This window comes from Alosa pseudoharengus, unplaced genomic scaffold, assembly GCF_046254945.1.
Source record: "Alosa pseudoharengus isolate Yale_2024_CS ecotype anadromous, Long Island Sound unplaced genomic scaffold, YU_APseudo_1.1 YU_APseudo_1.1_scf_2, whole genome shotgun sequence".
Taxonomy (NCBI): Eukaryota; Metazoa; Chordata; class Actinopteri; order Clupeiformes; family Clupeidae; genus Alosa; species Alosa pseudoharengus.
This window is the reverse complement of record NW_027468663.1, coordinates 8769595-8797094: the sequence shown is the minus strand read 5'-3', so window position 1 is coordinate 8797094 and position 27500 is coordinate 8769595. Positions and strand designations below refer to the sequence as shown.

The 27500-nt window shown below is 44.1% G+C and overlaps 1 long non-coding RNA gene across 1 annotated transcript in view; it reads left to right on the top strand.

Moving 5' to 3' along the window:
- The window catches only part of LOC143135018 (uncharacterized), a 79054-nt gene that overhangs the window by 24468 nt on the left and 27086 nt on the right, over positions 1 to 27500 (top strand). The gene's annotated exons all lie outside the window — the stretch shown is intronic.

Sequence of the window (27500 nt, the reverse complement as noted above, 5' to 3'; positions counted from 1 at the left end):
TATAGATTGCACAAATGTTATGAATAGATAATACATGTGTTATAATACATTAACATGTGCTATAAAACATTGTTTCAAGGAGTGATAACATTCTCAAGAACTAGCAGCTTTGCCAATACAGATTCCTTTGTGAGTGTATCAAATAATCCATTGTTATCAAATAAACAATAGACTCACTTGATTAATATGTGCTTAATTTGTGTCTGTGTCTAATCAACTGACACCATTTATGGCAATGTCATATCTGTAAACACACTGCTGTAATGGTGTGTTATTAGAGAAGTGTTTGGGGAGGTAGGGCTTGTGAGAGTGTAAACAGTCTCACTCTGTGTGGATGGGCCTGCTGTTCGTGCACCACATGTCAGGAAGGAAGAGAGTGGCTTCAGTCCAGTCCTTATACAGTCGGAGAGACAAAGGGCCTTTGAATATTTTGCTGAACTACCAAGTTGTGATTTTGTTTCTTATAGCTTACAGTATGTTCAAATTCAACTAATAGAGAGGAAACCAAATGGATTTGGATTTGGGAGAGAAAACAGAAGGGAGAGCGAAGCGTACAACATGATAGTGTTTCTGTCATTTGTTCAGGCTGAAGGAGTTTTAGGAGCTGGTTTCCTGTCGACTGACAACGGGAGTCAGACTGTCCTGACATTTAGCCGCCATTTGCTCCAAGGTCTTTCCGTGTCCCCAGCGTAAAATTGTACACCAGGTGAAGCGTAAACCTCAGTTTAAGAGGGCAGCGCAGCAGACGCTGTATAATCGTTGTTATAGTTCCTTTAAACGGCAGCTATTTGGGGCAGAAGAGTCATTTAAAAAGTCAGACTAATAGATGACAAACAGACATCCCCTTCCAGCCAATAACTATATAACACCGTGACTCAAGACGTGAAAATGAGCTACGGCCTGGGCACACCACAAGCCTCACAGCTCTGGGAGTGGCGCTGGCTGCAGTCTATATTTGTGTGGCAGTAGCTTGAGAGCCGTCATCAAGCATTAAAAACCGTAAAGCAGTGCAGCCGAGAAGGGATGTCACTGTAGGGATTGTGGTCACGCATGTTAAACTCCTCCAGGAAGAAGAAGCCACTATCTGAACAGAGAGAAAAGAGAGCGGCTGTAAAAACTACAGTGCAGAGCACTACCTCAAAGAGAGGGAAGGAGGGAGGGAAGGATGGAGGGACGGAGGAAGAGTGCCTCTGCTAATCGCTTTTCCATAAACCTGACGAAGTCCTGCCTGACTGCCGGCATCCAAACAAAACCACGAGTGGAGAGAAATGAAGGAACGTGGCGGCGTGCAAGCCCTGACTTCAAAGGCACATAACACGCGCTAGCCCTCAGAAATGCACCTTTATGCGAAACGCCACTTCAACTGAGGGCCTAAGTGGCTGTGACTGAAGTGGGGAAATTATTCGTTGAGATATTGAAACTAGTAATCTACCTCTCATTCATTCGACTCCATTCGGCAGAATTGCCTTCCACAAATTGGGGAGGCTCGGGGCTGTGAAGAAATTGAAATGCCATAGGCTGAAGGATATGCAAGAGTTTGCCTAAAACCACTAAGACAAATGCTGCCACTCTTTGGCTTATTTGGCCATGCTGCAGAATGCATGTTCATGTGGACAAAATGACCATTACATGGGACAGAATGATGACAGTGTAGTGCATTTTGGATTCAGCCACATCATGTTTTCCAAGGACATTTAGTGTGTGGGCAGAGCTACTTTTGTCCACAAAATGACAAGTACATTCAGCCTTTTGTCTTCCAAATGAAAAGCACAAAAGTCAAGTCATTGTGCAACAGAATTCTTCTATTTTGTTTTCTATGCACAACAATAAGTGCCCTCTTTGCTACAGTATATCATGAGGACAGTGCTTACAATGTTATGATTTCTTAATGAATGTATGCATTTTGTAGTACAAAAGCCACCTGGTCTACAAAAACAGTCTGTTACATTTAGTGGCCCTATAAAAAACAGAATGTAACTGTAACAAGCATGTGGTGGTACAGCTGGGTGAAGGTAATCTGAAGGAAAATCAAGTCCAATATGGAGGCTTGACACTCTCCCATGCTGTGATGAATTGCTGTGTTTAGTGAGACCTGGTTTTGCACTGCCATCCAGTAATGAAGCAGAAGACTGGCTGATATTCCCGGGAGGGGGAAAAGGACCCGGGGCCTTGGAAAACTTTTCCTACAGAGCTGAAACAGGAACACAATCTTCATGTCCACTTGTGAATGTAAACAAACAGATTCTTTCATTAATCATATAGAAAAAAGTCTCTCTCTCTCTATCTCCCTCCCTCCCTCTCTCTCTCCCTCTCTCTCTCTCTCTCTCTCTCTCTCTCAGTCTTGTTTTGCTGTGGACTTTAATTTTGAACCTATTTTAAGAACTGGGAACCAGAGGGCTCACGGTGGCCTGTTCCTCGCGCTTACAACAGGGGTATTCATCAAACAGGCTTGTGAGGCGGGAGGTCTGGGCCTGAATATTTTGCAGAGGGGAGGAATTTGCAAATTTGTCCGAAACTTTGACTGGTGCTAATCAGGACGGGCTAACAGGATGTGGGGCTCCAGCTCTGCACCTGATTACCACCAAATGGAGCGGCAGCAGCAGCAGCCACCGCAGCTGGGCCTGCAGGAAGCAGGGGGCTGGGTCACTGCCCACGGGGTGGGGGTGGGGGGGGGGTGGAACATAGGTGACAGTGAAGGACTACACCAAACAATAATGAAAGACACAATGTGTGAATGTTTGACAAGAGAGAATGATTGAGAGAGACAGAAAGAGTCTGTGTATCTGTGTGTGTGTGTGTGTGTGTGTGTGTGTGTGTGTGTGTGTGTGTGTGTGTGTGTGTGTGTGTGTGTGTGTGTATGTGTGTGTATGTGTGTGTGAGTGTGTGCACGCACGTCTGTGTGAGTGTGTGTGTGTGTGTGTGTGTGTGTGTGTGTGTGTGTGTGTGTGTGTGTGTGTGTGTGTGAGTGTGTATGTGTGTGAGTTTAAGTATGTGTGTGTGTGTGAGAGAGAGAGGGAGAATAAGAGCAAGAGAGAGACAGAGAGAGAGAAAGTGTCTGAGAGGGACTGAGAATGAGTGAAGCCACTTTAACAAAATTATATCCCACTTTTGTATAGTCTGGCCTCAGTGAAACAAGTACAATCAGCATGTCGCGGTGGAGTAACATTACACCCACAATCCTTTTCAAACAACCTTGGTTTGTCCCTGCCAGTGAAAAAGTGCAATTAGGTGGTGGTGGAGGTGTGTGGTGTGTGTGTGCATGTGTGTGTGTGTGTGTGTGTGTGTGTGTGTGTGTGTGTGTGTGTGTGTGTGTGTGCACGCACGTCTGTGTGAGTGTGTGTGTATGTGTGTGTGTGTGTGTGTGTGTGTGTGTGTGTGTGTGTGTGTGTGTGTGCGCGCACAAGCCTGTGTGTGTGCAAGTCTGTGTGTGTGTATGTATGTGTGAGTGCGTGGTTGGAGGGGGGTTGAGGACACTGACAGAACACTGTCTAAGTCAGTGTTAAAGAATTGACCTGTCATCCATGTCAGCAGCATAATAAGGAAAGCCTAATCACCCTTGACATTTGGGGGAATTTTGACTTCATATTTCAGTGAGGTTGCTCAGGTTATCTTATTCAAGCAGCGTGCCTACATGTGTTCAATCTTGTGCTCCGCTTATTTGATCATTAGGGCAATAAGCCGACCGGGAATTTCCAGCGATAAACATGTATAAAATCTTTAAACGGCTGGAATTGGCAGCCTGAAGAAAAAAGAAAACACTGATTCGACCCAAAATACATAACATGAGTAGAAATGGTTCTGACTTCAATATAAATCATATGAATTTAAAAATAACTGAACTGAAGGTGCTCAGTTGGTTGTCAGCGTATAGGACATTCATGTGACTGTGAGTCTCTCTTGACTGCAATCTGGGCTGGAGCAGGACACACGTCCCAAAGCAGTGTGTTATTGCTTGCGCTCGGCCTGCAACACACACACACACCCCACCCCCATAACCCCCGCCGGGCCCTGCGACTCTCACACACTTTGTCAGTTCATTAATCCTGCCATTGCACAAAGATAGGGCGACTCTTCTTCCTTCTGAGATGATCACTCTTGACAGAGAAGGAGAGAGTGCAATGCTGATTGTGCAGAGGTAATTAAACTGGATTTGCCCCATCTGTCTCAGTTCAGTGAGCAGCTTACTCATGCCTGCCAAGTTCAAGTACCTGCCTCAACATTTTGACACACAGTCAGTGTATTATTTGTCTTTGCTGCTCTCTCTTTCTCTCTCTTTTTTTCTCTCTCTCTCTTCCACTCTCACCTTCCCACAATGCCATGTCTGAGCGTGTGAGTCCCTCTCTGGTTTTTAGATATATATTTTTACACAGTCCTTTTGTACAACCTTTTAAAGGCCATTGATTTTTACAAGGCAATAAAGAGAGAACAGGTTTCATTCAGTCCCCGACCAACTGCTACCTCCACTGCTGTGATCTGAACCAACAGATAGTAAAGTTGGTGTCACCTGTTTATCTTTTAAAACCAGGTGTCTGACTCCATTACTGCAATGGATGGTAAAAGTGGCATAGCTGCTGGTATCATTGATATCACATATCATAGTAGAAGTAGATACAATGTCAAATACCTACAGTATACAGTTCACACTGAAAGCATACCAAGCACAGGTGCACTGTCCTTGCCAACTTATATCCACTGACATGTTCATCAATGAAAGTAGGTTCATGGAATTATCTATGGTACTTGGTAGGAGCTGTCGTTGACTAGAGTGTGTGTAATTTGCAGTTGTAGCATGTGAGAAAATGACAAAAAAATGACACTGACATCTTTATCAGTGAAAGTAGGTTTATGGAATCATCTATGGTACCTAGAAGTTGACTAGGTTGTGTGTAATATGGAGCTGAAGTTGACTAGGTTGTGTGTAATATGAAGCTGAAGTTGACTAGGTTGTGTGTAATTTGCAGTTGTAGCATGTGAGAAAATGGCAAACAAAAATGCCCCAAAAAAAAGACGTGTGAACACTGAGACCCGCCCCAGACTTGTGTCCTGATAATCCAGAAGAACTGTGACCTCATAACCAGGAGCACGGAGGTTTCACAGCGAGTGGAGGAAATGTAACAATGTAACAATGAGATTGTTCCCTGCTTCCTCAGACATGAAAGCCATGGAGAGAGAAGCACGTTATTCTGGGCCTTAAAAGGCTCATTTCTTTTCCTTACTTTACAAATCTGTTTATTTAGATCAGGAATATTTGGAGTATTTTTAGAGCCCATGAAAAGGTCTGTGGAAGTTGTTGGTTTGAAGGTATCTTACTCACACAGAGAATGGGAACTTCAAGCAGCAGCTGCTGCGGTTCAGGCCATAACTGTACACACACACACACACACACACACACACACACACACACACACACACACACACACACACACACACACACACACACACACATACACACACACACACAATCAGTTTTCCTTAATGAGTTTATTGAGGAAAGTTTGGCGTGGAGGTCCAGGGCCTGTTCAAAGAGTAGGAATTGTCCAAACAAATGTCACGTCCTGTGCTTTAATGTATCTCTAGATGGAAAGCACGCCAATACAGAGCATTTATAGCCATCAGATGGAGGTCGTAACCCTCTCTATGAGGACGAGAGCATTTACTGTTTGACTGGAGAGTATCCGGCCCCATCCCAAAATACATCCCCCCCCCCCAATGCATTTTTGGAGATGTTGTCATTTCAAACCTGTGGGACAGACCCTTTCTCGACCCCGCAATGGAAGTTCTCTCTCTTTCTCTCTCTCCATCTGTCTCTCTTTCTATCTGTCTCTCTCTCTTTCTGTGTAAACCACATGTTGGCGTAGCGATCATGCCAGCGATACGAGCCTCTGATGGCCCTTCATGTTCCTCGGAGCAGAGTGGAGTCCTTTTCATGTGAGGGCCAGGTGAAGCTCTTCTGGCAGAGTCTTCCTTTTCCTGTCTCCCCCTTGAAGGCAGGACAGGTGTGGCCTGCCCGCCCACCCGCCCCACTTAAGATAAGTGGATTATGCAGCCAGGATCTGAGCCTTGCAGTGACCGTGGCAGCTGGGGCCGCAGCTTTTGATGGAGGCCTTGGCCTTACGTGTCTGTACACGGGACCTCTGGGTGGGTGGGGGGGGGGGGGGTGGGTTATGGGGTAGGTATCACAGGGATGGCACAGGGCTGGTGGTGTGTGGCACCGATCACGTGTAACTCCCACCTGCACATACACAAAAACATCATGGAGACTGCTTAGAACATAACAGTTATTTGTATTTGTGACACATATTAATTTTGTTTGCCTTGATCAACTCCTTTATTTGGTTAAATTGTACCCTATGTGTAAACAGATGTGGATGACATGTAAATATGTAATATTTCTCATTATCATATCGTAATCATCAGATATTCAAAAGTGAGGAATCACAGAAAGAGAAATGAATCTTAATGATAAAGCACAGACTGTTACAGTAATTATTAATTAACTAAGATACACTTGAATAAATGATCGTTGTTCCACAACTTCTTCAAATGATTGTGTGACACAAACTTATGAATAAGAGATAATTACAACATTCATAACAACATTTGTTTTTTTAAACTCGGGGTTCAAAGATGCACGTCTCTTTCATTGAAGAAGAAGGACGGTGGAAAGAGTCTAATCTGTGATTTATCACGTTGGCTCTCCCAACAGAGCCTCCTTTGTCCATTTGACCCATTTTCTAAAAAACATTTTCCTCTCTTTATGGCTTTAAAAGCTTGTGATTTATTTGTACTGATTTCTTTTTTATACTCTCTCTCAGCCTTACCTGATTGTCTGATGTTTTATTTGCTATTTGTTATCAGTAAACATTTTCTGGATCCTCCTGGGGCAGATTCATCATTTTGCTCTCTGGTAAAACAATTCTGTTCATCGATACTGTATCCCTTTCTACAAGACCCATTTTATTTACTCTGGTATTTCACCCACCAGGTAAAATGCCGTACTGGAAGTATGAAGGTATGCTGATGCACAAAAAAGGAGTGATAGAAATACTTGTCAGAGACAAAAGCGCTCACACTCAAGCTCCCCTTTCAACATCTGGATATTAGAATGTCTCCTGTAAGCAGGAATGCAGCCAGACATTTAACTTTTGTCTTCTCTGAGTGTCTTCTTGGCTGCCGCCCCCCAGTACTGACATGAGTTGGCCTTGTTCCCAGAGGCTGAGAGAGAGAGAGAGAGAGAGAGAGAGAGAGGCAGAGAGAGAAGGAAAGGGGCAGAGAAAAAGAGAGAGAGAGAGAGAGGGAGAGAGGGGGGGGAGGGGGAGGAGGGACAGCAGTGGAGGACCAGGGGGGTTTTGGGGGAGAGGGAGTGAGGTGATATCTGCCAGAACTTGACCCTGTCGCCCCACTGTCTTTTGAGCTTCCAATGCTTTTTACTGCCACAACAATAGTTACATAATTGCAAAGAATGTACGAATTAGAGCAATTTGTTTGCTTTAACTCCTCAAAGCCTCCCCGGGCTCTGTCTCTCAGCTGCCTCAAATCCCTTGATGTCTTCCTCCTCCTGGAGGAGAGGAGACCTTAAAAAAGGCACCGTTCCCTCTGAGCCTTCTTCCCCCTTTTCGCTATAGATACAGATGTGCCTCGGATTGGAAATCGGCCTGGGCTCTCAATTAAAACGGAGTTGGCTTTTTCGGCCAGCCGCGGAGCCCAACAGGCCTTGAGAGAGGTTTGGAGGGCCTTGGCCTGACGCCAGCGCAAGAGGAGCAGACACACTGGAAACACAATGGTGTAGTGTTCACTGACAGAAGAGTCAGGGCCGGGATTTACGCTGTCATCACAGCCTTCCACTCTTTCACCGTCTCTTACACTCACTCTCTTCACACTCATACACATTTCACCCTCTCTCTCTCTCTCTCTTTTTTGTCAGCCACTTGTGTTTTTTTTCCCTCTTCACACCGTGGCTAGTGTGTAATTGTATGGTCATGGGGGTCTCAGTGAGCCCACTGGACAATTCACATGATGAACAAATCCAACAGATGCTGGCTGAGAGCAGCGATGAGAGAGCTGCGGCCTGCCTCACGTTCCTCATATCTTTCCCTTTCTTCATCAATGAACATCTTCCTCTCTCTCTCTCCCTGATAGCTCCTGCATCCACCTTGCTCACTTTTCCTCCGTTTCTTAATCTGTCTTCCCCTCTCTTGTGCGCTCTACCCCCACGCAGTGCAAGATAACGTATGTGCATAGCATACATGCCTTTTCATTCCTGAACGGTCAAAAGAATTTCTCAGAAATCGTAACGAGACTAACGTCCAGGGCTGAGGTCTCATGTAAAGAAATATATTTAAAATAATGGTGAAGGCTGCTACATCTGAGATTTTCACCTCTTATTTATGACTCAAGATAAGTGTAGCAAAATTGATATGATTTTCTATTTTCACAAAGCCAAATTTACAAAAAGATTTGCACCAGTTGAAACACATTTCCTACATTTCACATGAGAGATAGTTGCTTACATTTTCAACTTACAGTAAACATTCAGGATATAGTTTGCTGACTCGAAAAGTTTAATAAAGCAGAATGTCTTGTTTGAAAGAACTACTGCTAGTGGTGCACTTCTTGTTGCAAATAAAACTGAGACAAAGTGTTTGGTTGGAGGTCTTCAATCTAAATCTGCCGGCCCACTATTTATTTGGAGGACCTGGTTCCAATGTATCCCAGAAGGAATGTCGGACTGTGACCCAGAGCAACATGCTCTCTGCTTCCCTTTTTTTCCAATAAGGGGAAAAATGACAGGCATTTATGTAGCCTCCCACACTTTATTTGTTGTCCTTTATTCCCGGGGCGCGTATAAAAGAGGGAAAATGAATATGATATCTCTTTACATCTCCTGCCTGAATGCTCTCCAGTGGCTCGGGAACCCCCACGTTTTTTGGTTTCTCTTTTTTCTTCACCCCCACCGCCCCCTCTCCCCTTTCTCTCCCCTGAAAAGTTTAAAGGCTCGGGCCCAGCTGGGTTCTGGCTTTGTACGGTGAGCGTTCAAAGTATTACACTGTCACTAATCATCCGTGTTACAACATCGCGAGCAGCGAGGGCTCACTCCCCAACTCCGCGCAACCATTATGGTGCCACGGAGTTGAAGGAATGACCCACTTTGATCTCCTCCTTGGAGGGCTATGGAGATGTCTTTCAGCCCCCCCCCCCCCCACACCTCTGTTGAGAGACTTGAAACAGTAGGCTGGCGGTGGAGGGTGTGTGGGGGTGCGGGGGTGTTTGCCAGAGAGGGGCAGGGAGGTGAGGGATGAGTCATGTCTTGTATTCCAGAGTCCAGTCCGTCTCTCTCCCCCTTCAGGCCGTCGCTGGCAAAAGCCATAAAGCACAGGAAGGGAGGTGCCAAGAGGAGTGAGAGAGAACAACATTTTTCTGACACACTTTCTGATGGTGACAGGCTCATTCCGAGAGATTCCTAATCTCTCTCTCCCTTGCACTCCTGAGCTTGGCGGTCCTCCCCAGCTTTTCTTCCTCTCATCTGTCACACCTATGCATTCCAGAGGAGCGGGGTACGGGGCTTGAGCTAGAGTAATGAGAAGGCTGAAAGAGATGCGGAGGAGAGTGAGAGGAAGAGATTGAGTGTGGGTGTGTGAAGGATGGAGGGACAGAGGGAGGGAGGGAGGGAGGGATGGAGGAGGAGGAGAGTGATAGAGATAAATAGATACAGTAACACATGACTCATTGTCTGCTCTTCTAAGTTTAGATGTTAGGGGACAGACAATCAATATCTGTTTTATAATAGCTGCTGCAATATGTGTTGATTGATGTGATTATGTTTATAGAACACAGCGTTACTGTTTAAAATAAAGAAAAATGTGAATGAAAAAACAAAATAAGCTAATTATAATCACAATTTGTCAAAATGGACACTTTATCAATATAACACAAATATTTATTGCAATAACAATGAATGTGTTACCATGCATGCTGATGATTTCAAGTAAAACGCAATATTTGCATATGTTCACTAAACATATCTGATTTATTATCACATTTCGTAGATACATATAAACATATTCTAATGTATGTGAAATGTTTTATTTTTTCTGACAGTTCTGAAATTCAATTGCAATTCAGTGCAGATACAAGGAGTTGCTACAATAAATTTGACGACTAATTGTAATAAAAGTAAGAGAAAACTAGATGTACCGCAGATCGGTACAAAATATGACCGCCGCTCAGTCCAGCATATTTTTTCCACAAAAATAAGTCACGCTTGTCAAATTGTGTTCATTTCCTACTTTGTTCCTTTTTTGTGTGTTTGTAATTGAGTGTGTGCAGAGTGTGTGGTTGTTTTTGTGTATGTGTTTTGTGTGTGTTTTGTGTGTGTGTGTGTGTGTGTGTGTGTGTGTGTGTGTGTGTGTGTGTGTGTGTGCTTGTGTTTGTGTATGTAGGTGTGTTTGTGTGGGTGCATGTGTGTGTGTGTGTATGTGTGTTTATGTGTTTGTGAGCGTGTGCGTGTTTGTGCGTGTCGTGTGTGTGCATGTATGTGTGTGTGCATGTGTAGTGTGTGTGTGTTTACGTGTCTTTGTGTGTGTGTGTGTTTTTATGTGTGTGTGCATGTGTGTGTGTCTTTATGTATGTGTACATAAATAAAGCAAATCAGGGAACCACCTCCTCTTTGCGATAAGTGCCATGGGATCTTTAACAACCATGGTGAGTCAGGACCTTAATTTAACATTCATGCAAAGGAAAACATCTCCTCCAGTACAGTGGCCCTGTCACTGCAATAGGACATTGGGATTGATATTTGTTTGGTGGCTTTTGGCCACAGGGAAGAGTTCCACCTATTGGCCAGCCACCATCACCGCTTCCAGCAGGAACCTACTGTACTCTTCCTAGAAGGTTTCTTATCCAAGTACTAACTAAGCCCGCTTAGCTTTAGTAATTCAGAAAAGTCAGGGTATCTGCTGGTCTGGCTGCTGGTTAAAAACAAAAGGGGAAAGGCATGATTCTAACTGTCTCACTGAATTGCATTATGCACACTCAATTCTCACTGGTATCTTCTAGACAACAAGTACCAAAACATGAAATTCTTGAATTGTGTGCATGTGTGCATGTACGTGTTTATGTGTGTGTTTGTGTGTATGTGTGTCCATGCATGCATGTGCTTGTGGGTGTGCCTGTGTGTGTGTGCATGTGCATGCATGCGTACATATGTCTACTGTGTGTGTATGTGTCATACGCAGTGTTGTGCCAGTTCACAGCTTTTCTGAACTAGTTCAAGTTCAGTTCATACTGTACATGCTCAAAGTGAACAGTTCATGTTCAAAGTTCACAATTTTAATTCTGAACTAGTTTAAAGTTCAGTTAATTTTACTTTTTTCGTGAGATATTCAAATAAATACTTTTTTGACACTATGAGCTAGAAATCTCTATACGTTCTTTGAAGCTGCTCATTGTAGACATTTGCTCATGACACTGCAATTGTGGGTTTCTTACCAGGTGATGAAACTTGCAGCATTACAGACAAGGTAGACCAGTTCTATACTTAGTGCAATGAAATCCAGCCCTCCGCGCTCTCGTCGTTGCCTGCTACGCGGCGTTGCTATGCCTACCCCGCTCTGCTGCAATTCAGCACGGGTAACGTTGTGCGGAAGCCAGTATGCTATTCAACTATTCTCAGCCGGACACTACGTTGCCCGCAATGCATTGCGCACACAATGTCAAAACCATTTCTGTCTGGTGATACATGATTTAAGCGGCACCAGCGAGAATACAGGAGGGAGGAACTTTCTCTCGTTGCGTTTCAAAAGAGAAAACAGATGTCACTCAGTTTTCAATGGAAAGTGATGTCTGCCGTTCATGACACATAATGTGAACTAATTCACGTTCAAGTTCTTTATTAAAAAATGTGTTGCGTTCAGTTCAACGTTCACGAAAAAATGAGCGTGTTCAATGAACGCATTCTTTTGAACTCGTTCACGCACAACACTGGTCATACGTATGATTACTGTGAATGTATGTGTGTGTGTGAATATCTGTTTATGCACATGTGTGCATATGGAATGGGTTAACATGACCCCTTAAGACCAACATACAAAAAAAGGTGGTCCTCTTAGGCCCTACAGTTCTCGAGATATTTACAGGAAACTGTCCGGCCACCTACAGGCCAGTTGGTGTACAGTAACATAAATTGATTTATTGTATGGCCCCCCATGAACAGAATTCCACGAAACTTGATGTGCATTCAGAAGGTGTCATAACTAGATGTACCGCAGAGCGGTACAAAATATGACCGCCGCCCAGTCCAGCACATTTTTTCCACAAAAAGAAATCACGCTGAAAGGCCTATATGATTCTAACTGTCTCACTAAATTGCATTATCCACACTCAATTCTCACTGGTATCTGCTAGACAACAAGTACCAAAACATGATTAGTTCATAGATTTCACATGTAAAATTCATTTTATACAACCCCACCTCCATCTTGCCTGTTTATAATTCTGAGAAATTCTTGATTGTTTGTGTTATGTTTATGTTATGTGTGTGTGTGTGTGTGAGAGTGTGTGTGTGTGTGTGTGTGTGCGTGCGTGCTTGTGTTTGTGCCTGCGTATGTGCCTGTGCATGCAAGCGTACATATGTCTACTGTGTGAGTATGTGTCATACGTATGATTACTGTGAATGTATGTGTGTGTGTGTGTGTATCTGTGCACATGTGTGCACATGAAATGGGTTAACATGACCCCTGGAGGCAAACATACAGAAAAAAATGGTCATCCTAGGCCCTACAGTTCTCAAGATATTCACAGAGAACTGTGTCTGCCCTACCCTCCTTTCGGGGGGTCCAGTCCAGCGGGGGGGCTACAGATCAAAATGAAAAATGACGGTTCCATGCTATCCATGTGGGGGTACATGCCCACCAAGTTTTGTGTACCCCGGTCTTTCAGTGTCCCGGGAATCCTTGTTGGTGTACGTCACTAAATGTACACAGAAATTATTTTATTGTAAGGCCCCCCATGAACGAAAGTACACAAAACTTGGCATGCATTCGGAGGGTGTCATAATGATCCTACACTTTTAATTTCGTGCAGTTTTGACCTTGTCAGCCAGAGATATTGTGATGAAAACACCTAATTTTTTGCTTTTTCATTTTTAACTAGGTGGCGCTATACATAAAATAAGTGGTAATGGGATGGGTTGACATGCCCCCTTAAGACCAACATACATAAAAAAGGTGGACCTCCTAGGCCCTACGGTTATCGAGATATTCACAGAAAACTGTCTCCGGCCACCTACAGGCCAGTTGGTGTATAGTAACATAAATTAATTTATTGTGTGGCCCCCCATGAACGGAATTCCACGAAACTTGGCGTGCATACAGAGGGTATCATAATGATCCTACACTTCCAATTTCGTGCAGTTTTGACTATGTTAGGTCACAGATACCTGCGATTACAACACCTCATTTTTACTTTTTTGTGTTTAACTAGGTGGCGCTATACATGAAATGAGTGGTTATGGAATGGGTTGACATGGCCCCTTGAGATCAACATACAAAAAAAAAATGGTCCTCCTAAACCCTACGGTTTTCGAGATATTCACAGAAAACTGTGTCTGCTCTACCCTCCTTTCGGGGGGTCCAGTCCAGCGGGGGGGCTACAGATCAAAACGAAAAACGATGGTTCCATGCTATCCATGTGGGGTTACATGCCCACCAAGTTTCGTGTACCCCGGTCTTTCAGTGTCCCGGGAATTATTGACAGAAATTTGGGCATGCGAAAAAAAAAAAAAAAAAAAAAAAAAAAAAAATCTGACTAAACCTATATGACCGCCGCTTCGCTGCGCGGCGGTCATAATAATCCTACAAGTCCAATTTCGTGCAGTTTTGACCATGTTAGGTCACAGATACCTGCAATGACAACACCTCATTTTTACTTTTTTGTTTTTAACTAGGTGGCGCTATACATGAAATGAGTTATGGACCCTTTCAACAAGGTAAACAAAAACAATGCTTGAACATTCTATTTGGGCCCCAATCTACCTCTGCATTAAGATAACATATGGAATGTTAAAAAGGAAGTCTTGTGGGGCCAACTATGATGCTGATAATGAAAATTCCATGAAAGGGTCTATAGAATGGGTTGACATGGCCCCTTCAACATACAAAAAAAGGTGGTCCTCCTAAACCCTACGGTTCTCGAGATATTCACAGAAAACTGTGTCCGCCCTACCCTCCTTTCGGGGGGTCCAGTCCAGCGGGGGGACTACAGATCAAAACGAAAAACAATGGTTCCATGCTATCCTTGTGGGGCTACATGCCCTCCAAGTTTCGTGCAGTCCAGTCTTTAAGTGTCCCGGGAGTCCTTGACGGAAAATTGGCCATGCGAAAAAGAAAAAAAAGAAAAAAAAAATCTGACTAAACCTATTAGGGCTTTCAGATATAACCTTCGGAGTATATGCGGAGGTTTGTCAAACGGAGGTCCTACCCTCGGATGATTCAGATATGATGCTAACCTGCGGACCTTATACTGACCTTATACAGACCTATGTGTTAACGACATACACGCACAGTACAGAATCTCTGTGTGGTTGTCGAGTGAGGGGTGGGGGCTTGTAGGAACTCTAACTCTACAGGAACTCTAAAAGAGGAACTCTTGTAGGAACTCTACAAGAGGCGAGATATGACGCAGAATATATGCAGCCGCTGTCACAGCTGCTGTTTGTTTACAAAGTGTATGCATTATGTAGGCTAAAGAAGAAAAATCTATTGTGCGTAGGCTAATACATGAAGTAGTCACGTAAGTGCGCACTTGAAATTGACCTACAGTATTTGTATGTGTGCTTTGAATAAACACATTTATCTGTTTTCAACGTTATGTAGCAGAATTACTTGGCTATGGAACCCCAAATCTGGTTTGCGTTGGAGAGAGCATGCACAAACTTTATGGTACCAGCCAATTCAGTAGGCTAACTCAAGACTTCAAGGCCATCATATACAATGTTTTTAAGCAACAAACAAAATACTAACATAACAGTGAAGTGGTTTGTTTTTTCATGGTTTATTTTTCCAAAAGCATCCTCTCCCCATGTGTCTATTGCATTTACGTAAGGAGCTTGGAACAAAGTTGGGTTTTCTTCGTTTTCATTTTCTCTAGGCATATTTATGCTCAACAAATATCAGCGAGCTCAGCAGTGAGGTCATGAGAAGGCTATCAATGAATAGAAAACCGACCGTGTTGGCTGACAATTTATTAAATACTCCTGTTATTGTCGTCAACAACGTCGATGTAGGCTACTGCCTTTTCAGCGCCTTCTGCTTATGATGATTCGGTGTTTTGAATTCGTTTGGCCTTGCGATGCAGTTGTAGGCTACATCAACATGTCTCTTGCCGTTCCCTTCATGTGTTCTATCACAATGCTGTCTGCCCTCATGGACAGTAGCTCCGTGATGTCTGCATCTTTCCAAGGTCAGAGATTTTCTGGACAGCACTATGCCACTCCATCATAACACTGGCATTTAAGTCAGATTTAACCACATGGACGCACTAAAGAAACGTCACCGACGCGCCCTCTCACTAGGTGTGATTTTAACCGCATGTTCTACGCTTCGTTCAGACACAGCACATTTACATAATGTCCTGAGGAAATACTAGGGGGGGAGTAGTAGAACAACCGGCTAAATTCGGACTTCCATATGACCGGTTATGTCGTTCAGATATATGGCCCCAGCGTTTAACATCCGCAGAACCTCCGGTCTTACACGTTGTAACGGCGCTAAGTCAGTCATGTCTGAAAGCGCTTTATATGACCGCCGCTTCGCTGCGCGGCGGTCATAATAACTTTATTGATGTAATGTCAGTGCATTCTTTTTTTAAAATGAATTGATGATAATCATTTCACATACAGAGCAAATGGGAGACAGAGCAAAGTTAGTTAAGGTCATTTGTTTCTTTTAACTGTGAGAGACGTGTGTCGACCTGACTATGTCAAAACTTGCACATTCTGCCGATTACAAAAACACACGCTACAAATTACTCTGTGGGCACCTGGAACGCCTGCGGAACACGTCTGTGTGATCATCTATGCTAACATCTCCTCAGAAAGGGCAGTCTGCAAACACACTATCTGATCTGTGGCAGCATATGTCCCAGATATCACCCTACAGATATGTCCCCTATCCCATACACAAACGGTGCTTTGAATTTTGCAATATAAGTTAATGATTTATGCGAGTGTGTGAAACGAATATTTGATGAAAAAGAGCAGCTCTGATTCCGCTGGAACAATAAGGGGTCAGTTGAAGCAGGGGAACATTTGATTTAAGAGATAAGACCATAGTGGTGCAGCAATGAGGGCCAAGTCAAATATTAGGTATGTGGACAACATTAGATAAATGCCTAGAATGACTTGGATTACTATGCTCGGCATGTTCAGCTGAAACTCAAGATAGAGGCGTAATGCGATATTATTGAAACAATAATAAACTCCAGGGCAGAACTTAAAAACAGTAGTTAATGCAGGACAGCTGACAGACTCTGTTTCCTTACATGAAACAAGTCGTATTAAAAGAGCAGCTTCTGACCCTCTGTACAGTTAGCGTGTGTGTGTGTGTGTGTGTGTGTGTGTGGGTGTGTGTGGGAACACCACCAATGTAAACCTCTCATCCAGTTATTAGCATGTGTGTGTCTGTGTGTGTAGTTCTTTTTTTTAAATGCAAACAGAGCAAGTATTTATTCCGAAATGGCCAGACCAGATGAGCCACATTCACAGATCAGTTACTGCATCATTCCAGCTCTATATTTAGAAAATGCTTTACCACAATGACAGTCTCAGATGCCACAGATACATCTATTGTTTATCTAGCTTGTCAAACTCCTTTATGCTTGACGCACACAGGAGTGATCCCTGGCATATCATGAGATGACGTTGTTCAGGTGACAGAGTAAATGCAGAAGTATGCAGTTGTGGTCTGTAATTCAAAGGAGAGCATATTTATAGGTGCCTGCAACAAACTCTGAACGTAATCATCCTCTGCACTGCTCGTAATGAGCATGCCTATTTGCAGGGAAATTGAGTAAAGGTATTACTGCATCTGCATCAAGGCTTTCTAGTGCTATTGTTATTTTTTTTTAAAAACAAAGCTTTGGTCATTTCTTTGCTAACAGATTTTTGCAGAGATGTAGATGTCTGTCTCTATTTATATCACAAGTGAAAATGTAGAGAGTAGAATCATTGTTAGGTTGTGTCTTGTTTCTACTTTGAGATATTGGAAGTTTCTACACTGAGTGAGCCATATCTTGTTGAATCCCGGCAGACATTAGAGGACGGTATGGCCTCTCCTGTGAGAGCACAAAATGTCTGCAGTCATGGACTCCATCAGCTGAGCGCTCCTCTGGAGAGGCTACCCACTGACCAAATCCCCTCTCTGTTAATCTGTCCACTCTCCCACCTCCCTTTCCTCCTCTTGTCTCGTCTCTCTCTCTCTCTCTCTCTCTCTCTCTCTCTGTCTCCCTCTCTCTTTCTCTCTCTCTGTCTGCCCCCTCCATCCCTGTCTGAATGTCTCCCTCCCAGAGTGGGCTCTAAACGGGGTGTCTGTCTGTGGCTGCGCTGGCTCTGTGTGCGGTGGTGGTGGTGGGAGGAGGCTGGTCGTTAACCCTGTGTTGCTGGTGATTAATACCGGGACACATATCTGGCTGACCATCTCCCCATGGTCATTCCACAGAGTGGAGGGAGACACTCGTCTCATCTCAGTCCATTAAAATGCCCACAGTGCTCTCTCTCTCTTTTCTCTCTCTTTCTCACTCTATCCTTCTCTTTCTCATTCTCACAATATCTCACCCTCACTCATACTCCCTGAGACTTTCTATGTGACATTCCTTTCTTCTCTGTTAATATCTCCCCCTCTTTCTCTCTCTCTCTATCTCTTTCTGTCTTTCTTTCTTTATTTCTCTCTCACTCCTTCTTTCCATCATGGTGCCTCCTCTTGGGGTTGTCCAGCGAGGCGATACATCTTCTGACCCTGCTGTCCTCAGCAGTCATGATCAGCCACGCCCCTTAGATACCATGACACACACACACACACACACACACATACACACACACACACACACAGGCACATTCTGGGCTCTATCTTGCACTCCAGCGCAATTGACTTTGCGCAAGTCACTTTGTGGGCGGATCTTGGGCGCTGTTGCTATTTTACCGGCAGGATAATGGGCTGTATTTTGCACCCTGGCGCATGGCGTAAAACTCGTTATCCACCCGGCGCCAAGTTTAATTCCTTATTTTGCACGTTTATTTTTTAAACAATGCGCCCAGGGTGTGGCAAATAACAACTTAGGGAGTGGCTTAGCGCATTGTCAAAAAATCGCTATTGTACACCTGGTCAGAAGTCTATGGCGAGTTGTTTATATGTTATTTTAAGAGTGCATTGTCAACAGTCATATTGGCGGGTGCACAACGCACCATCCTTCTATCATCCATGAACGCACACCAGCGCACGTCCATGCAAAACATTACAAATTGCACGATTAAGATGGGAAACATAAGTAGAATAAAGATATTACAAAATACTGTACAGTACATCTCATGATGAGTAGTTATTCACCATCATTTGCAAATTGGTAATGACGGTTAAAAGTGATTAGGGGAGAGGCGAGAGACAGTATGGAGCACAGCTGAAGACGAACGAGATATAAGCAACTCCTCTGCAGGATAAATGTTGTTTTATTCAGTCATTTGAGCAATATTAGTGTATGTGTTGCTTTTTCCAGCCTATGTTTTCGATGGTAACCCATTGTCAGTCAATAGTGAAAGTAATGCATAATTGTCTTGTCGTTGACTGAAACACCATGGTGAATTTATTTTCACTTTGCCAATGAGTTCAAATAATAGACGAGTGCAAATGCGTGAAGGCTATGCTAGGTTTTAGTAAAGCATGGTTTAGTGGAATGACTATTCCATACGGTCTTGCAAGCATCCTCCTTTAAGTGCGCTGTTGACTGTCAAAATACCGATGCATTCTTTGATTCTTTGCATTTCATCGCGCCTTAAAGGGAATGACATATGTCATTCTCATTGGTTTAAAATGATGTTACGCCCCAAACACACCCCCATGACTGATTAAGACACCTAGGAACTCCTTGTTGCGCCATGCGCTTGAAATTTGATAACGAAAACCCTCCCAATGTGGACTGGACATCCTACTAAATTTGAATAAGCTTTTGACGAGTGACGATGCGCTTTAGACGGTCATGATAGGGCCCAATGGCTGTTGCGCCCGACGCAAATCTAACATAGGGTTGTCTGTAGTAGTAGCTACATTACTCATGGGTGTGGTTTGGGCGTAACATGCAATAAAACAATCAGAGCGTCATCTCACATTCCCTTTAACAACAGGCACGCACGCTTGTTCCATAGCGGATTGCTATTATGATGGCGGATTTGCCAGGCGCAGCCAGGAACGGTTCACAGCGCTATAGTCAGTTGGGAACAGTTTGCAATTGATTTTTCCCTTTTGACAAAATGTAATACAGAAATGTCACTTTCCGATGTTTTGGGATCACTCTCACTGAATCACGAGGTTATGAATGCATGGTGATATTTTTGCAATGTAATCTAAAACTATAGGCAATGCAGATCTTCTGTCAGATAAGCTCTCCACTCCCGTGCTGCTGCTGCTGGGGCATTTGGGTTAAATGGCATCAGCATGCAGTTCAAAATAACGTGTCATTATGTCCTCTAATATTTCTTAATTTATGTCATCAACACATCCGTGATTCGTGGAAATGTGTATGCTAGATTTATACCTATTTTTTCACATCGGACACCACACTGATTTCCCTCGAGTAGCAATATTTGTCCTTGTAATTATGTATGGTTTGGAGAAATGGGAACTGTGTCATATATATGAGAGGAGCAAAGTGCATTGCGCAACACAGGCACCCAAGCAAGCGCTCCTGCAGGTGTAAGCTACGGCTGTACCTTACCATCAGGCAACTCAACAACGAGAAACAGTTTCCAAGTTGACCTAACTTTCCAACTCTGCACAGTATCCTATTAACTGCATGACAGTAGGCTATTTACAATATTTAATATTTTAAGTAGAGTTTGTAAACACATTATCATCATCATGCACGCACAACTTTTGTTTGAGCAGGAGAGAGAATAACAATGAATGGACGCAGCAACTACAGAAATTGTAGCCAAGGCTACTTGCTGCTTTCTTTTACTATCTATGGTTGCTGGTTAACAGCACATAATAAGCTGATTTAAGCTAATTCACAAACTCAAGACTTCAAGGCCATCATGGATATAAAATGTTTTTTGAAAACAACGAAAGGATGGCTGGAACATAGCAAAGCTTGAAGTTATTTCAGATGGGCTACAACAAGGTAGGCAAAATTGTGGTGCTTGTCAAAACCTTAGCGCAGCTGGAATAATGCTTATAGGCTGATATTAAAGTGTTCACGATGTTTAAAGCCATACACAACGGTGAATTGGAACAAAACTAAAGGTAACTTTAGCTTTTATGGGGCTGTATAAAGTTGTCCAAATTAATAGGTCGTAATTAGGCGTTGTTGTAAAGATATTGCATGTAGATGTACTATATAGGCTACTAAGTTTTTAGTTGACCAATGCACGAACAAAACCGGGAAACGGACAAATATTATCAAGGCTTTGAATGTTTCCATCTGTGCACAGGGTGTCTGTAGATTGGTGTGCATAGCATTCATTCCTGCAGGCCTGTGGCCATGCATGCGCCCTTAAAATAGCATCTGAATTTTTGCGCCACTGACTTTAGACCAGGAGGTTCCTGGTCTGTCACGGAATTGTTTTCTGAAACTGCAAAATATCAACGTTTGCGCCGGAACACACCCCGTCTTTTCGCTGAAACGCCCCCGTGGGCGCACATGTACCTGTGGAGGGAAAATTCCAATATGCGCTGACTGCAAAATAGGAAAGACAAAAGCGCGAGTATACAAAGTCAATTGCTCTGGAGTGCAAGATAGAGCCCACAGTATACTGTATACACATCGCCTACTTGCTGGTCTGTCTCAGTAGTTCCGAGGTTCTTTGAGGCGTGAACAGAGAGTCAGTGAGCGTCCATGTTAAATAGATGTTGTGTGTGCTGATGGAGGATCAGAACAGGGAGGTGGTGTCAGAGTTAATGACTGACTAGTGGCAGTGTGTGGGAGTGCAGAGGAATCAACTGAGGCTGCAGTGTGAGCTCAGGACACAGACAAAAGTGCTTACCTTATCTATACACACACACGCACACATACACACGCACAGATACAGATATATGCACAGACATGCACAGACATATACACATACCCATACAAATGTACACAGACACACACACACACACACACACACACACACACACACATACATAACCCCACACACACACAAACACACACACACACACACACACACACACACACACACACACATACAGACACACACACACACACACACACATACAGACATATGCATGCTCAGACATGCCCAGACTCACACACATACATGCGCACACACACACACACACACAGCATACACAAGCAAATTATCTTTTTTTTTATTATACTGTACCTCTCCCTTCAAACCCTTTGTATGGGGGTTTGCTTTCACTCGATCTGGTCTTGCAGTGATCCTCTTTAGCAGAACAGAGGGGCGTCCAGGGAGAGATATAGGGTAGCGCTTGGCCTGCATTAACGTCATGTGGAAATTATGGACACAGTCTGGGAAAGCAGAGGGGAAAAAGACGAGTTCTCCAAGTTCTCATGAATGCAGATGACCCCGACGATATCAAATATTAAACCTCTAATTCCTGAGTCGCCCGGCGACCGATGCGGGGCGGAGATAAAACGGAACGCGGCGATAAGGTTTCATACTCTTTGTTGGCTAAATGCTTTTCTAAGAGCTCCCGTCCCTGACAATCACGATGGGAGACGTGTCAGCTTGTAATGAAGAGCCATAGCATAATATTGGGTTTCCCAACTTCAGACACTACGCTCTCTCTCTCCCTCTCTGTTACTCTCTCTCTTTCTTTCTCTCTCTGCCTTTCTTTCTTTCTGTCTTTCTGTCTTTCTCTGTGTCTTTCAAATAGTCTCTATTACCCGTCACAGCTTTCTCTTTTGCCTCTTCTTTTTTGTGTTATGTTTCTTTTTGCTTTTTCTCTCTCTCTCTCGCTCTCTCATTTGGTATCTCTTTCCACTACTACCACCCAACCCCCAACATTTATAGACTGCCCTCCTGATATGCCTGCTCAGCACACACACACACACACACACACACACACACACACACACACACACACACACACACACACACACTAATTTCTCCAAGACCCCTCCTTAATGCTCCCCTAATTAAAAGGTGACCTGGTATGCCCTTGTCTCCTGTCCAGAAGAGGTCAGTGTTTATGAGTGGAGCTGTAGTGAGGAGGCGGCGGTGAGGGCCGAGGGGCCGGGGGACGGGCAGCAGTGGTCTCAACCCCCCCCCCCCCCCCCACCGCCCCCCCCCTCCCCCCGTGCCGTCCTCTGCTCTCCTCCTCTCGCGCCTCACAGAGAAGGGAGGACGAGTGGCCTGTGTCATCTCACTCATCCCTCTCTCTCTCACACCCTTCACTCCCCTCTCCTCCCTTTAGAGACATCTTATCACAAAAACGTGATATGCACACACATACATAACCACACACACACACGCACACACGCACACACAGACACACACACACAGACACACACACACACACACACACACACACACACACACACATGACTTCTTACCTGTGAAATATAAGCAGCCATTTGGACACTGAGCCCTAATAGCAATCCCATCCTGCACAAGGACCTGCCAGTTATTTATGGTCTCTTTCTTTCTCTCTCTGAGTTTTTTTTTGTCTCTCTCTCTGTCTCCCTGACTTTCTCCCCACCTCCCCCAGAGAGAAAGAGAGCGAGGGAGACACTGGCGACCCCTGGGCTGTCAGCAGTCTGGGATTCTTTAGAGGCGTGAGCCATCACACACACACACACACACACACACACACACACACACACGCTCAGAGAGAGAGATGAGGTGGGGAAACTCAAAACCGTTTATTAGAAACACTTTGCACCCTTCAAGACCGCTGGAGCCACCGTAAATAATGACACCAGCGGACTGGACCGCTGCTGTGGGCCGTGGGGGCAGAGGCTGGGCCTGCCTGTCCGCGCGCTGCTGCTGCTGCCACTGCCGCCTGCCTGACGGATGACCTGTCCTGGGCGGGGGCGGGCCACTCGGTCACGAGACCCCGTCCTTGTGTCCCTGTCTGTCCTACAGACCTTGACAGCCGTAATGAAGTGCTCAACTTTCAACTCTGTTTAACTGTGTGGCGAACAGGCCCGGGCTGTTTACGAGCTCCACAAATCAGTTCCACCCCAACCTCCTGTCCTGCTTCTCTCTGTCAGACGTCTGATGCAGACGGCACGGGCACGCCACTATGTTACAACACACGGGATAAAGAATAAAATAGTAGACAGCAAAAAATAAGACCTCATATTCAATTCCGTTGGGCATTGTAAAACAAAAATATCATTTCAATTATAGTTTATAACGTACAACATTGCAATTATGATTTAGACTTCTAGGAGCCATATTTTGACTTCTTATTTTATTTTAGGTCAGTAGACTGAGTTATACATTTGTCTTCGCCCTGTCGTCGTCCTTGTGCCTTTACGTTTGCTTTTGATGAGTCTTTACTCCAATGATAGATGACTGCTAATAAAAATGGCTGCAATCACTCAGAGAAATTTTTATTTTTATTAACCTGGACATGAAACACGTTGTCAGCTGGTTAGAAAATAATTGATGTTTAGTTTTGTTTTCAGTTCGGTTTTCAGTTTGGTTTAAGACTAAGATTTTTTTTTTAATTATAATTCTTTTTTTTTGTATAATCTCCTGCTCAGTTAAAGATGAATTTTAACTGACTTTTCAAAGCTATCCACACTTAATAATGACGCTGTGTCCTTGTAAAAAATGATAAATGTAGGTGTCAAGATTAAAGTTAGCTTTTGACCGCTTCTCAACCCCTGACCTAGGTGACTAGCGAGTCAAATAGCTGCATGTGCGTGTTAACGCTCCCACATTGGTCCCATTGTGCAGCTCAGCATTGAGCTCATTTCGAGTGGGGCATCTGCCCAGGTTATGCTCCATGCTGGAGTCATTTGGTGGCCATTAGAACCAGCTTTTGGCTGGAGCTGGTCAGAGAGGTCCCACAGTCTGTGAATAGCCAGGCTGGGTTTAATAACAGGCTTATGTGCTAAAAGCACAAGAGGTTGGCTATGCTGGTTTAACCCAATTTGGGCTCGGCCTTCCCTTTAATTAGTAACACATGGGGCTTCGCTCCGTCACCTGATGGAGGTCACCAGCTCAGGTGTTTGTCATTTACTCTAGAGATGGCATCTGGTTTGGATGTTTCCAAAAGTGTAGACATACGGGATAAATATGCATGGATTAGGGAGGCCAGTTTGTGTGAAAGTGAGGCTTCCCTACATGGACACCATCATTTATGCCCCATCTGAAAAAAAAATTATATATATATATATATATATGTATATAAAAATCTCAACATAAGCGACATATTGGGTGATTGGGTGAAGCTCTTAGGTGTCTACAAGTGTTAACTTTCTGGGGGGACTGTTTTAACTCCTTTGCATATGTTTCTTTGCCGTGTTTGCTTGGAGCTCAACGCGCCCGACTGGTGAATCGTTCGAGTGTGCAGTGCCGCGTTGTCCCGCTGGTTTTCTTTGGAGGCCCTCTCCATGCCCCTGTTCCTCGCTGCGTCAGTCCCCATTACGCGCGGCCACTGCTGAGTCCTCCGGGCCCTTTGAAGCCCGCTGTACAGAGGGGCCGTCAACATTGACAGTCAGGAAATGAAAATATGACATGTACTCATGGTGAGTTTCAATATTGACTCAGAACTCTCATTTACAAAAAAGCAGAGCTGGGCTCTAGCTTAGCCAAGTCGGCTTTCAAAACCACTAAGCATTAAATTGACTTAATTAGACACGATATCTTGTCGATTCTTTGTCGTTTTCATCACTCCGGGAGATAGTATATCTCATTGAGCCCTCTGCGGAAACAAACCGCACACTGTGTTCTATCTCCTCTGAGTCACGGCCTCGAGGCAGAGGCATAAGGGTATGTTCCTCAGTCACTTGCATGAGTGTGTGAGAGTGTGTGCTGTGAAATGTGCATCTGTCAAAGTAACACACCTCATTGTAGGCTTGGCCCTCTACCTGTGGCTTCAGAAACACACACACACAAACACACACACACACACACACACACACACACACACACACACACACACACACACACACACACACACACACACACATACACACAGACACACACGCACACGTATACATAGACGCACACAGTGACACTTCTTAAAGAGCATGTCTTTGCCACAGGGCAGATTGGCCTCTGTCAGAATGTGTCGCAATTTTGGAGGATAAAGAAAATCATTGGAGTGTGAAAGGACGGCCCAGAGACAAAAATCATCTCGTTGCCTGCGTGTCTGGGCAGAAGGGCCCGCTCGGGAGACTGTGAAAGCCCAGTGTGGCCAAGCTCACCTGAGATCTCAGGGAGTGGAGCGGAGTAGGCCTCACACAGGTACTTTACAGCCCAGAACCCCACAGGCTTTTATGAGCTAAAGCCAGCATGACATCACTGTCTAAGAGCAACAGTAGGGACTGTACTGCATTGCCCAATTTGATCGCCCCCATATGCAGAGAGCCTATGATGTCATTGCCTGTGTAAAGCCCAGCTATATTCAGACACTGCCCACCGGCCAACACTGAGCTATTCACATGGGTGATACAACACAGCGCGCTGTAAGATCGCTTTGGCAAGCGTTAATGTCATAAGATATTCTATTGAAAAATACATACTGTAAGCGCCTCACACCAAGGTTTAGCACAGTTTCTAAAAGGACACCAGGGGATTGTCTCACAGCAGTTATTCTTACCATGCTGGACACCACAATCAGGGTCACTTTAAGATGTACAAGCTCTCTGTTAGTGTGTAAATGATCAAGGGTGAGATTGAAACTTTTTTTTTTTCATGCAGGAAATTTCTGGAAAGTTTGTTGCAAATGCCACATACTTTATGGCGAAACTCTCTTAGGGTTTCATCAGTAAAAATTTGGTTGCGGCACTGATGTCGACATTCAAATCCTCTCCTCCGCTTCTGATGTCATTAAGGCACAAAAGCTCCCAACAGACATGGGCTGACATCTCGCATGATGACAGCTAGGCATGCTCACCTGTGCCAAGATTTTGCAATGCACCGTGGCATACACATGAAGTACACACCTGTATTTGTGTGTTACTTTGTTGCCTTGACAACAAAGAATCTGGCTGATTGAAGTGCCACTATTTCTGTGCTAATGAAACATTCCCTGAGGGCGTTCCACTCCAACACTGTGTACGTGAGTACATGGGCTTAAGTGAAAGGGAAGTCCCTTGGCATAGACAAACCTTGTTAACAACTCTTTTGCTTGCGCCATGTGTCTGAAGAAATATACTGATAGTTGAGAATGCTGCTGAAATGTATACTCTCTTTTCCGACATATTGCTGAATGAAGGACTGTTGAAAAAAAAATATCTGGTGTGTGTCATTTGTTAAGTTGTTATTGCAAAAGTCGATTACAGAAAATTGGTCAGTGGTTTAAAATCATCCTAGCACACTTGTTTGAATATTGGTCGCTCTCAAACCCACCTTATATTGAATGCTGTATATGCCTAAACTGATATCCTTAAGGTTAACCCCTAAAGTTATCTGATGATCAACAGTATAAAAAGTGAAACAATATTTTCCCTGTTTAGCTGCCATTGTGCCCTCCACCTGTATCACTGAATGTCCTTCCCACAGAAGTGCTCAGAGAGTGGTATTTGATATCATGGCATATTTCTAACCACAAAATGGAATCTGTAACCGTAACAACAGATGTGCTGAAATTAATTTCTCAGGGACAGGTCTAAACATGACTTTACCTCAAGCTCAAGCCGAAGATGGGTTTGTTTATGTTATAGTGGATTCAAATGTATGGCTGTGGCACTAAATAGATTAAAAGAGAAAAAAACTTTCTCTCAATCAAGTTGTCAGTGAAGTACGTCAAAAAGCGTTTCAATCTATGTGCAAATGCCCATATCAAATCACCAGCAATGTTTGCAGATATGATTTGTAGCCTACATATGTTACAAACAAAGCTAATATGTATAGTTATAAAGCCACACTACCTTTCTTGTTTTTACTGCAATCACCTGTGTTAGAATTTACGGTTATAGCAGCATGGGTGTGTTGGCGTGTCTGAGGTAGACTATAAATACTTTTAAAAAGAGGTCACCGCAGGCCTTTGCTTGTGCGAGTGAGGCTTCGAGGGAGACGTTTACTCCAGCCCACATGCCGTTGCTCTGGCTCATATCTCCCGCATCTACGCCCTGCTGTCCTGCGGCAGAGATAC